Source organism: Chenopodium quinoa, unplaced genomic scaffold (genome assembly GCF_001683475.1).
Source record: "Chenopodium quinoa cultivar QQ74 unplaced genomic scaffold, ASM168347v1, whole genome shotgun sequence".
NCBI classification, from domain to species: domain Eukaryota; kingdom Viridiplantae; phylum Streptophyta; class Magnoliopsida; order Caryophyllales; family Amaranthaceae; genus Chenopodium; species Chenopodium quinoa.
The window spans coordinates 2,140,249-2,153,765 of NW_018745617.1; positions in this window are offsets into that span (position 1 = coordinate 2,140,249).

Genomic DNA, 13,517 nt, shown 5'->3' on the forward strand with positions numbered 1-13,517 from the left:
AAGAATAATATGTGAACCAATATTCAAGAAGCTCAAAAAGAATGTACCAGTAATATGGGACGACGAGTGCCAAAAAGCCTTTTAAAAGATCAAAGCCTATCTTGCTAATCCTCTGGTATTAGCACCTTCACACCCAGGAATCCTTCTTAGGTTGTACCTAACAGTCACCAAAGAGACAATGGGGGATATGCTTGCACAAAAAGTAGAAGGAAAAGATAATGTCGTCTACCATATAAGTAAAAAGATGCTCGAGTATGAAATACGCTATACACCACTTGAGAAATTGTGCCTCGCATTAGTGTGGGCCACAGCCAAGTTAAGACATTACATGCTCGTTCACGAAGTCTTTGTAGTATCTAGCATTGATCCACTCAAATATCTTTTTAAAAAATCTACACTAAATGGGCGAATATCAAGATAGATAGTCAACTTAGCCCAATTTGATGTGAGATTCATGTGCCAAAAGGCTATTAAAGGATCCGTGGTCTCGGACTTTTTAGCAGACTTCCTAATAGAAGATTTGACACCAATACATGAGAATGACTTTCCAGTTGAAGACCGGATGGTCACCGAAGATGATACTTGAACTTTATACTTCGACGGAGCCTCAAACCAAAAGGAATGTGGCGTAGGGGTATTACTGGTATCACCTAAAGAAGAACATATTCCAATCTCCATAAAGCTAGATTTTGACGTTACCTACAATGATGCAGAATATGAAGCATGCATGGTAGGCCTCGAAACAACATTGGCATTGGGAGTCAAGAAACTTTGAATATTCGGAGATTCTTCATTGATCATCAACTAAATTTTTAAAAGATGGAAAGTAAGGAGTGAAAGCTTAGCCCCTTACCAAACATACTTGGAAACTCTCATAAACCAACTAGAAAAGGTAGAGTACACATATCTACCTAAAGAAGAAAATCAATTTGCTGATGCCTTAGCAAAACTAGCCTCAATTGTTAGAATTCCTACGAAAATTAAGCAAATGCCTTTAACGATAGAAAAAAGGCATAAACCGGCTTATATTCAAGCTATAGAGGATAATGAAGTGGTCCAAGAAGAAAAATAACCTTGGTATACATATATCCTCAACTATGTCACCAAAGGAGAATACCCACTTCATGCTGACAAAAGAGCAAAATGAGCCTTAAGACTTTTTGCTTCCAAATATGTGCTCATAAACAACGAGTTACACAAAAGGGTACCTAAAGGTCGAGCTCTTCTATGTGTAGGCAAGAAGGAAGCCCAAAGAGCTATAAGAATAGTCCATGAAGGAGTATGTGGAACACATGTAAATGGAAAAATGCTAGTCCAAAAGATAATGTGCAAAGGGTATTATTAGACTACCATGAATAGGGACTGTCATCTCAATATGTCAAAAGATGCCCTAAATGCCAAATATACACTAACCTACAACATGTTCCTCCATCTCTCCTCTACACCTTACATCACCATGGCCATTCTCAACATGCAGAATAAATATTATTGGAAAAATTACTCATCTAGGAACAAGAGGCCATGAATACATCTTAGTAGCAATTGATTACTTCACTAAATGGGTTGAAGCAGTATCATATGCAAAGCTCACTGAAAATCATGTAGCACTCTTTATCGAAAGAAACATTATTTGTCGATATGGAGTCCCACATGAAATGATAAGTGATAATGCAACTCACTTTCAAGCAGAATGTGAAGAATTGCTATCAAAGTATGGCATTCAACATCATCACTCTTCTTTATACAGACCTTAGGAAAATAGTGCAGTTGAGGCAGCTAATAAAAATTTAAATACTATCATTGAGAAGTTGACAGAAAATTACAAGGATTGGTCTGACAAACTCCACTTTGCTCTATGGGGTTATCGCACGTCAATTCGCTCGTCAACAGGAAATACGTCATTTTCCTTAGTCTATGGAATCGACGCCGTACAACATGTAGAACTAAAAATACCTCCCCTACGCATCGCGTTGGAAAGTAAAGTCAATGAAGTTGAATGGACTAGAGCGAGATAAGAAAAGCTAATTCTACTCGATGAAAAGCGACTAGAAACTCTACATCATACTCAATGCTATCAAACTCGTATGGCTAGACACTTCAACAAGAAAATCAAGACAAGAAACATCAAAGTAGGAGACTTGGTGTTAAAAGCATTAAGGAAAAATGTTTTGGACCTAAGAGACAAATTTAGGCCTAATTGATCTAGACCATATATTGTCAAAACTATCCTATTAGGAGGTGATGCAAAACTAACTGACATGGATGGCAATGAGTTCTCAAACATGACAAATCTTGACACACTTAAGAAGTACTACCCATAATTACTTGAGTAGGATACTCAAGAGAGCTACGCTTGGCCTGATTCCTTAAGAAAGGATACGTAGGCAACCCTTATAGGGTGCTGCTATTTTAATTTTTAGAAATCTCGCATCCTAGAATCGACAAGTCAACTCAGAATAATCGGCGCGAAGAAATTAAAGACCAACACATCCCAGAAAACCTGTTGCCTGACGACAGATATCAGCGTCGGCCGACAACTATAGCGTCTCGCAACAAGCAGTAGCGTCTAGAGACAGACTTAAAACTGCGGCGCCAATTTTTTTTGCGATAATATGGGCGAATTTCGGTGTAATTTGGAAATTTTGAACTTCCGTACTCGAATGATTTTCAGAAAAATAATTAAAGTGTTTTCATTGCTTTATAGAAAATAAATGTAAATGTTGATTTAAAGCTGAAAATTGCATTAATAAAATAAAGTAAAAATTACATTATTGATGGAATTTAAAGCTTAAAAATAAATTAACTTTAAAAAAAAATTGTCTAATGAATTGAAAGTAAAGCAATGCTCTAATCTGTCTTCTCTTTTCTAACCCTTTTCCAATTCTTGTCAACATTTTATTCTTCATCCATCACTTTTGCTAGCAAGTATCCTTTAGAGGATGTGCATTCAATTTTGGTGTCGATAGTTTCCCCTTTAGCCATCATCACTCCATGTTTCTTTTCTACTCACACTTTCTTTTCTGTAGAGTCAGCTTTTCTTTTCTCTTTGTATTTAGTAGTATTTTTCTTCTTATGCATAACAAGAAGCTTGAATTCAACCTTTTCACCTAGGCGTTCCTTAACAGGGGCTTTCTTGTCTCCCAGACGATCCTTCACAATGGTCTTATTTTGAACTTTGGTCTTGTCCTTTTTAGATCTATCAAGTATTCAATGCTTCACATCTGTAGACAAAGAAGGAGGAACCTTTTGAGTAACAACTTCCCATAATGGCCTAGCACACTCACTACAAAAAAAATGAGAATAGGCAACACTTAAGATTGCAACACTTACAAAAATGATATTCTTAGTAATCTAAAGCAACAATATTTATTTGTTACCTTGAACTAAAGTAACATATAAAAAAGTGTTGCTGTAGAATATATAAGGCTACAGTCGCTTAAAGTGTTACCTTTTTCTAGTCTAAGACAACAAACATAATAATTGTTGCATGAAAAGATAACAATAAAAAACTATTGCTTGAAAATGTAACATTAATATCTATGTTGCCATCTACGACAACATTTATATTAAAAAGATAACATAATTTAAGATATTGCTTTTATGGCGAGTGTGTGTAAATGTGTGATATATATATATATATATATATATATATATATATATATATATATATATATATATATATTGGTGGAGTTGGTGGTGAAGTCACCTTGTGACTTTGAGGTCACAAGTTCGAGCCCTACAACCTACTAAATGCTTGGGAGTGGCAACATTTAGAAACTTTTTTGAATTGTCTCCTTAGATGGCAACATTTTTCATTTGTTGTCTTTGTAAAAGTGTTGCCTTATGTATTATTTTACCTTGGTTTTCAAAATTGTTGCCTTTGAAAAAAAATGTGTTGCCTTATGAATAGACAACGGGGGCATATACTACGCCTCATATGTGTTGCCTTAGCTACAAGGCAACACTTTTGTTATATTAGGCAATGATTTTTCACTGTTACCTTTGCTTTATTTTGTTGTAGTGACTAATAATTATCAAACCTCTCCATGTCTTGTGAAATAGGAAACTCATAAGGGCAATGAAGATCACTAGAAGGAATAGTTTGAGCAAGGACATAATGTCTTTTTACCCTACAGGGGTAATAAAAGGTCAACTTTGATAAGCTAGGAAGACGTCAAAAGGGTTGTTTGTTGACACCAACCATCTTCTCAATTTTTCACCAAGGGTAATATTCGTCAGGGTCAAGCAATTAGTATCTGTTATGGAACAAATTGAATCAGGGAGGAATCTAATGTCATTAATTGTTGGATAATCTATACTTAATTTAGATGAATTAAAGAAAAATCCAAAAGCACCTCTTTGAGGATCTCCAATTTTATTACAGGTTGAAAAATAATATTTTTACTTACAGAAATAAAAAATATATATTTTTGTATAGTAATACTAATTATTTGCATTGAATTTTTGCAGATGTGGCTAATGGAGAGGCTAGAATTGACAAATATACGCCAAATTGCTTTGTAAGGCGAAAGAAACACTTTTCCATAAAGATGGGCCGTCGGGAGTGGAGCAAAATATTTGCCTCTTGTAATTTTGCCATCAAGTGGAGCAAATTGCTTTGTTGACCCTGACGAATATTACCACCAGTGAGGATATATTGGCTAAATATGCAAAAGAGAAAAGCTCTCCTCCTATAAACATGAAAAGATTCAGAATGTGGTCTATAAAAAAATGGTGTTCAAATTCGATCTGTCAGATTAACTACATTCCCATCTACAATATTTGTTAGATCCCTGTCCTTAAGATTAAAGAAATGCTTAAAGTCTTTATAATAATATTCACTCACATTAGGAATTACCGCAAGATCTAAAGAAGGGAAGTCTAGAATGACACCAAATTCTTCCGGTAAAGGACTAATTTCATCATAGCCTAGTCTAAAGCAATGGGTGTCTGGATCTGTAGACACCCATTTGTGTCTCCCAAAAACTAAACCCAGTGATGAGTACCTTTCGCGTCAAATCATAATCGAATGAAGTGAAAGTGTGGAAATTCTAGTGTTGCGGATAGTTTTAATTTCTTTTCTTTTCTCTCTTTTTTTGAAAACCTATTTTAAGAAAATAGACAATCAAGTTTGGTTGGTCCATATCATGGGTCCAATAATGGTGTAGTTGGATGGAGCTTGAAAAGACCTTTCCAACGATATATTATAAGCCCAATTCCGATGAATAATGAGGAAGTTATGGCCAAATTATTAAACTGGGCCCGGTTTGGTTTTTATGTGCGGCCTAATGATCTAGAGGAGGGCATATTATGGATTTATCATTCCTAATGCAATTAGGATTGGTTACAATCTTCTAGATTCTTCTAGAAGGTTCTTTTCATTCCTAATTCAATTAGCAATGATGAATTGACTTTTGTTGACTTTTTAGAGTTTTAACCAGAATAAAAGAGTGTTTTTACGGAAAATACGATTTTGCCCTTCTGTACGGCTAAATTTTATCTGAATTTAGAAAACGCGTGAAAAAATTAATTAGCGCCTGACGACAGACATTAGCGCATGGCGCTAATGCCTAGCGCTAATGGTCAGCGCCTGGCGCTAACTTCTTTTTTCCTCGTCGAAACTTTGATTTGTTTTTCTATCCTTTTGGCTGATTTTCTCTATAAATAGCCTCCTAAAACCTCTGTTTTTATCACGAATTATCATCAATTCTCTCTAATTCTCTTATATTCTTTAGTTTTCTTATTATCTCTAGTTTTTAAGAATTCTTTTCTCTCTAATTTTATACACAAAATTCCGCATTCACAAGATCTAGAAACACCTAGCATTGTTCGAAGTTGCCTTCGCCCTAGACGTGAAAGGTTTTAATTTCTGAGGGTTTGGTCCCAAATCTCTATTTCAATTATTTAATTTAATTGTTTGTTTTATATTTTCCTTGAAGTTACTAACGCGTGTATTTTGTTATTAGAAAGAGATACGAGGCATCCAAGTAAGTGCTTTAATGGTTTTTATTAATATTATGATGTAGAAATCATGCTTAGGTTGTTATTATGATTCCTAGCGTCATGTTAGGGTGTTTTGATCTTCCTAGTATTATGTTTAGGGTAACAACTAAAAAAATCCTAATATCAAGTATGATTAAAAGTATGATGCCTTTTATATTCTTTCCTAATATTTATTCATGTTAGTATCATGTTAGGGTTAAAGCTTTGATCTTTATTGCTTAGTGACATGTTAGGGTTTGTTATTAATCTTGTTAGCACCATGCCTATAGGATCTTGCTTTTATTATGCTTTAACATGATTATTTTAATTATGATTAATTTTAGGGTATTTTGACTTTTACCACCTTCAAATAACCACTTAATTGAATTTACCACCTCCAAAAAAAAAAAGATTTACTTTACCACCTCATAAAAAAATTAAACATCAGTTTTACCACCAATCACCTCCAACTAATGGATTCTGTCCATAAATCCGTTAGTGGGGCCTACCTTGCACACGTGTCGCCATATTATTGGGTAAGCTTTAGAAAAAAAATTTTAAAAAAACAAAAAAAAAATTAAAAAACCCCATCCATAACCGGTGGTTGCTGCCACCGTCGAGACCCCACCACCGGACCGACTACGACCTGCCCCACCACCTGACCGCTACGACCAGCCCCCCCACCTAACCGCTACCAGCCCCCACCACCTAACCGTTACGACCAACGACCCCACAACCTAATAACTACCACCGCAACGCACAGCCACAACCACCGCACCGCACCGCACAACCACCACACCGATTTCGACCCCCTTTCCACCAATTTCCGACCTCAAAACCCTAGCCACCACCTAATCACTACGACCAACGACCCCACCACCTAACCGCTAACACCGCATCGCACCGCACCCAGCCACAGCCCCCACACCGGATTTCGACCCCCTTTCACCAATTTCCGACCTCAAAACCCTAGCCACCAAATTCCGACCACCCATATAGCCCCCCTAATTCCGACAACTCTTAAAACCCTAGCCACCACCAAATTCCGCACTCCTAAAACCCTAACCACCGCCTAATTCCGATCACCTCCCTAGGTTACACCAAATTCCGACCCCTCCCTTGCCCCCACACGAAATTCCGACCAACCATGGTGTGTTAATTTCGTTGTTGGCTGGGTTGATATGGAAATCGGGGAAGATGAAGAAGAACCGTCAAAAAGGTGGGCCCTACTAACGGATTCATGGACGGAATCCGTTAGTTGGTGGTGAAATCGAATTTTTGGAAATTTTGGTGGTGGTAAAGTAAATCTTTTTTTTTGGAGGTGGTAAATTCAATTAAGTGGTTATTTGAAGGTGGTAAAAGTCAAAATACCCTTAATTTTATTATTATGATTATGTTTATGGTGATTATTTTTATTTTGATTTATTATGTTGCTTGATATATATTTATTGTTATTGGTTGATCACACCTTTTATGCATGTTTAAAGGGAATTTGTACTTGTAATCACACTTAATAAGATAATTAATAATATTGTTTAGAGTAAAATTGATTATAATTTAAGTGATCACCAATAATAAATTTGTTTGTGCATTACTATTCAACCAACATAGATAAACAGGTTTAGGGTAATCCTATTTATTGCATGTTAGTCAGAAAGCGCACATGAATACGATCAGAATAAAGTAGAGGCCTATTATTAGGGCAGGTTGATGATCTCCTGGATCGTTAAGAGGTGTAACCTTCACCCTGTGAACGGTTTACAAGTTCCTAAAACTTGTTGGCGGCTCTTTTGCTCTATTTCTTTCCCTTTGGACACCACCGTACTTTAGTGTATGATCACAGTGGGGTTCAAGCTAGGGGTAATGCTTGAAATATCCCTACAGGATCCCAATATTTTAATGCGGTATGAATAAAATCTATATCTATGTCTACCCCTTTAATATCATAAATACCCCCCAAGTGAAAAAAGTCAAGCTCTTTTCTCTCCTTAGCAGTCAAAGACCGGCGCCACTCATGAGTAAAATCGCTAAAACTCTTAGACATTGCTTGATGAGAATAAAAGCTATAACTTTTTTTTTAATCTATTCGAAATATACAAAAATCGGTTGATTTGGGGGCTATTTATGCACAAAACCGCTACAATTTTAATCTCGAAGGGATTCGGAGAAAAAAAATTAGTGCTAGGCGACAGGCACAACGCCTGGCGACAGAGACCAGCAGCTGGCGACAAAAAGTCAGTACGACGCCAGCTTGACGCGCTATGCAAACCATGTTTTTCTGACTATGACTCAATTTTGTACATTGACTTTACGATTTTGAGACTTTTGACCTCTTGTCTCAAAACCTTATCCAACATTATCTCAAACACTTTTTTTGATTAATTTGAACTTAATTAATTTTAGGCTTATTTTGGTCAAAGTTTATTTTATTTTTCATTATTTCTTTTGGGGGAGAAAGTCGGATAATAAAAATGACGGAAATTTTAACACAAAATTAGTCACAATTTTTCACACACTCACATGCACATAAAATGAAAAATAAAAATGCAGAGATAAAATAAGCGTAAATAGATAAAGTTTGTATATACAGTGTGTGCAAACATAGAAGTCATATAATGCAAACTAGCAAAGTCCTACAAAGTAAAAAAAAAATACAGGTACAACTACGGTGCTGGAGGATGCAGATGGGGAGGAACTCCCAATGTTTCAAAGAATAGTGTAGATCGTGGGATATGCCCCTCACTAGCTCCATGATCACCAACAGTGCAAAGTAGGGTCAGCCCATCTAGGCTCACCTTGATGCTGAATCGCTAACGGGTAAGGCTGTTGCGGCTGCTACGACGACGAGCCAACTTCGTACGTCCCACTACCCCCTAAAAGAGCTGATGTTACGCCTCCTTGGCCTGTCGGCCTAACATGTGCACCCTCGGACGCAGAGCCTGAATCCTTCGATCTCCCAGCAGGAGCCGTCTCCGGCTAGCCAACCTGGCCCCCGGAAGAAGTACGACGACGTCTCGAGCCAAACCCGGACCTCCCTTTCCTAGCCTCTGGTCTCATCCGAGTATGTGCTGAGGAATAGGCTGTCCCTGCAAAAATAAATAAATTCAGATGCAAAAATACGTAAATAAAACATATAATAAGGATAAGAGAAATACCTCTACAGTAGTGTCGTCACGACGACATGAGGCTCGATCCCTCAATCTCACCAGCTTCTAGAGAAAGGTGTTCATACCTTTTTCCATCCTCGTTACCACCTCGTGAGAGAACTGTCAAGAGACAGAGTCAGTAACAATAAAGATATGTGTATAAGTAAAACGACAAGTAAATGACTCACCCAGGTCTGATGCCGAGGTATCGATCGCTCGATAAAACAATGATTCAGAGGAGCTAGGGGAATCATCTCCTCAACCGGACCATACATTCCCTGGTAGGTGATAGAGACGGGTGGAGGAACGAACTCTGCACGCGTATCCTGGAAAAATAAAATCAAGAAATTGGTATCTACTTGGGGGCTACACAAAATACAAACACAAGAAATGAGGAATACCTCCGCCCCTATAGAAAAACAGGTGGTGGAGCCAAAAGCGGCAGCAACGTCTCCCCAAAGCACAGCTCCGCACGGGCATGAGTCCGCCAATGTGTGCCCGATGATGACTTACTCGCCAAGGTCCTCAATCTAGTCTGGTCAAACATGTGCCGAGGAGGGCGAGCAGGAACAACAAAAGCCTCCGAGGAGTGCTGAATAGCCACTCTCTCGCCTAGATACACCACAGTGTCGTACATCCCCTGAAAACACCGATGTTGAGCAGTGTACTGTGCAGCAAGCGAAGGAATGTCCAAACCAGCCCACGGCTGAAACTCTACAGCCGACTCCTATAAAACGCTATGCATGAGATAAAATCCTACTAAAATATAATAAAAGACAAGTATTCAAGAAATGTAATGAAAGATTCAACTCTCGAACACGAGCGGTAGTTGCGTCATCGCTGAGGCAGCCTCCCCAACTAGGGCTGAGCAAAACTACCTGAAAAACTGAAAACCCAAAAAACCGATCCGTAACCGTTCCAAAAATTATGGTACCCGATCCGATAACCATAACGGTTCGGGTACCCGTTCCGATAGTTTGTTATCGGGTATGGTTATGGGTATCATTTTAAAATTAACGGTTACCTGATCCGATCCGATAAGAAATTTTTTTGCTTTTTTTCCTTACTTAAATCTATTAAAATAAATCTGAACTTTTACTTTACTTCATAATCACTTTATAATATCAATGATTAGTAATATTATTAATAATTTGGTGAAGATCATATGGTATTGTTTTTAATTAGTTGTAAATTATATCATAATAACATCATAATTAAGTTTAATAATCATTATTGGATATCTTATTAGGTACCCGATAACCGATCCAAAAATCCGGGTACCCGAATTTATCGGTTCCGGTTATGGGTATCATTTTTAGTGATTTTGGTTATCGGGTACCCGAACCGTTAGTACTAGCAGTATGGGTACCCGTCCCATTCTCACCCCTATCCCCAATAGGCAGCAACGGGGAGCTCGTGAGGAAAAGGTCTCACCGACGCAAGAGACGAGAAATACTCGTAAAACCAGATCTATGAGGATAAAAAAGTATCAATAAATGCTAATACAAATCTAGAGCTAATTTAGTAAAGGAAATAAATTACACCTCTACGAGTCTCCAAAAGCTGGATGGTGCGATATCTCCCTTAAAGGAACTATGACGACTAGAAAGTCGTAATCCGAATAGGAAGTCCGCATAGGTCAAGCTGGCTCAATCATACGACCCGGCCATGTGAAGGTCGCGAAGAGCAGGCAGGTAGTAAAGTAAGACAAGACTACCTTTGTCAGAAGAAAAGGTCCCTGACAACAAGATAAGAGCAAAGATGCACACCCGCTACACTGGGGTGGTCGCACCATCCTGGAAAGCCGCCGCGAGTGTGGACCGCCAAATACATTGAGAGTTGAGATGCGTCGGATCAACCTCGCTACGAGCCCGAACATCAATATGGCCTAGCAGCTCCAGTACCACTAGAAAAAAGACAGTGATCTTGCTATCAAACGGAAGTGCGACTGAACGGAACTCCAACCCCGTAATGAGACTGAAGTCAGTAGGGGTAACAGTCATCTCACCCCAGAGAAATGGAAGGTGCTGGTGGTGTCCCGGAAAAACTCCACCAAAGCTAAAACCACGTAACGGCTTGACTCGAAAGAATATAGAGCTCGAGTGGCCCGGAGCATAGGAGTCAAGCCACAAGACTCCCACAGGCGACGCAAACCGTCATGGTTGCGAAAGTAAGTATCGTACAAGGAGCCAATGGTGTCATTGCCAGAACCATGGCTATGAACTCTCCCCCTATAAATCCTACTCCGAGCGCACCCCGAGATGTGAAATTCGGGCGTAAAATACAGAGTGCGCTTGTCCCACTCTAGGAACACCCCTAGAGAAGAAGAGGTCTCTACGCCGACATCAACGAAATCGTCCTCCTGATAAGCCTCCCTAGAACGAGAGCTGGAACGATGTCGTCTAGCCATGCTATATTATGCAAAGTAACAGTAAATTTTGGATTTTATAGTATCTAAGGTTTGCCTAGCCGCATGATACTATGTTCGCAAAAATAGAGCATGTAGTACTAAAACAGAGCAAAATTTCAATACATGCAGAAATAGCATTTTTTAGTAATCAAATAGTTTCTTACAATACTATGACAAATATTGTGACAAATTGGACAAGAATGGCTAGCAAAAATACTAAGAACAAGCCGCATTGTTCTCACAAACTCAAGAGGCTCAACAATGGCAATTCGCTCATTTCTTCACCAAATTAAGTCAAACAAGTTTCAAAATACTCTAAAGGCAATATATGAACATAATCAAGCAATTTCATGGCATAAGGTTCAATGAACAAAGCAAATTAAGCATAATTGGGTTCGTAATTTTCGATAATCCGCAAACAAACATGCACAAATTCAGCAAAAATCAAGATAAGTTTGAGTAGAAATTATATTGATCGAGAAACTAGATGAAATAAGCTTTGATTTGCAAGAAGTTTGAGCAAATTTGGATGAAAAACGAGCAAGAACGAGTAATTTGAAGCTTTGCGAAATCGCGAGCAAACAACAACAACAACGGCAAAATGAGGAAGAAGGGGCAAAATGCCATTGGGTGGCTTGCCATTAGCCTTTTAAATGGCAAGCGATTTTGAACCGGTTTCCATTTGTAGTGAAAAGACAACGGTTTTGGCGCCAAACCGCTGGCCATTATGGGTATAAAAAATAAAAATAATTTTTTTTTAGTTTTTTCAATTAAATTTAAACACAAACATAATAGATGCAAAAACATTAATATTTTTATTAATTAATTGTTGTAATATTACATTTTCATAAATAAATACAAGTATAAAATGGATGCTGCTCTTGTTCACCAGTCGTGCACACCACCAGCCGCACGCACCACCAGCTGCACGCGCCACCACCAACCACCTTAACCCGTATCACCATCACCACCCTATCCCGATTCACGGTATCTACCAAACGATAAATTAAAAAAATAAACAACAATAATTAACTTACTTTCAGATCTTTTATGTAAAAAAAAAAAAATTCAGATCTTAAATTACAAACAACAAAATTTTAAAGCTAAAAACTAGAAAATTATACACAAACATATCGGGTTCAGATCTTAAATTATAAACAACAAAATTTTAAAGCTAAAAACTCAAAAATTATACACAAACATACCGGGTTCATATCTTAAATTATACACAAACATAATATATGCAAAAACTCGAAAATTAGCTAAAAATTTAATGAAATACCGGAAAATCAAGTGAGATATAACTTGAGAAGCAGCGATCTGAACCCTAACGCCGAGCCGGAAAACTGAACCCAAACGTTTTCTTCATTCTCGTCGCTGGGTACTCGAAGTTCGTCGCTCGGTGTTCGTCGCTCTTCGTTGTGGTCAGGCGTGAGAAAGGAAAGAAGGGAGGCTGAGAAAGGAGATAAGAAAAGAAAGAGAAGGAGATGGAGGGGAGATAGAGGAGAGAGAACTGAGGCGTGATGGAGGGGAGAAAGAGGAGAGAGAACGTGAAAATGAGAGGAGAGAGAGCGTGAAAATGAGGGGAAAGGGGACGGAGGAGAAAGAAGATGAGGCCGCGTGAGTGGGTTTTAATTTTCTTGGGTTTTTTTAACTAAATGGCAAGCGGTTCAATACTCAAACAGCTTGTCATTTACATTTTGGTAAGCGGTTCATCCAAAACCTCTTTCCATTGGCATTTTGACAAGCGGTTCATCCAAAACCGCTTGCAATTTACATTTTGGCAAGCGGAATTCAATAACCGCTTACCATTTGTGTCTGCCATTAAATTTATTCTACTAGTGAAACCCGACTCCATTGCTAAACATCAATCTTGTCGCCAGGCGCTAATGCCTATCGTCTGGAGACAGACTAGAATCCTGGCGACAAAGCGTCACAGCGTGCGCTGGTGCGGCGACAGTATGTGTGGCCCCCATAAA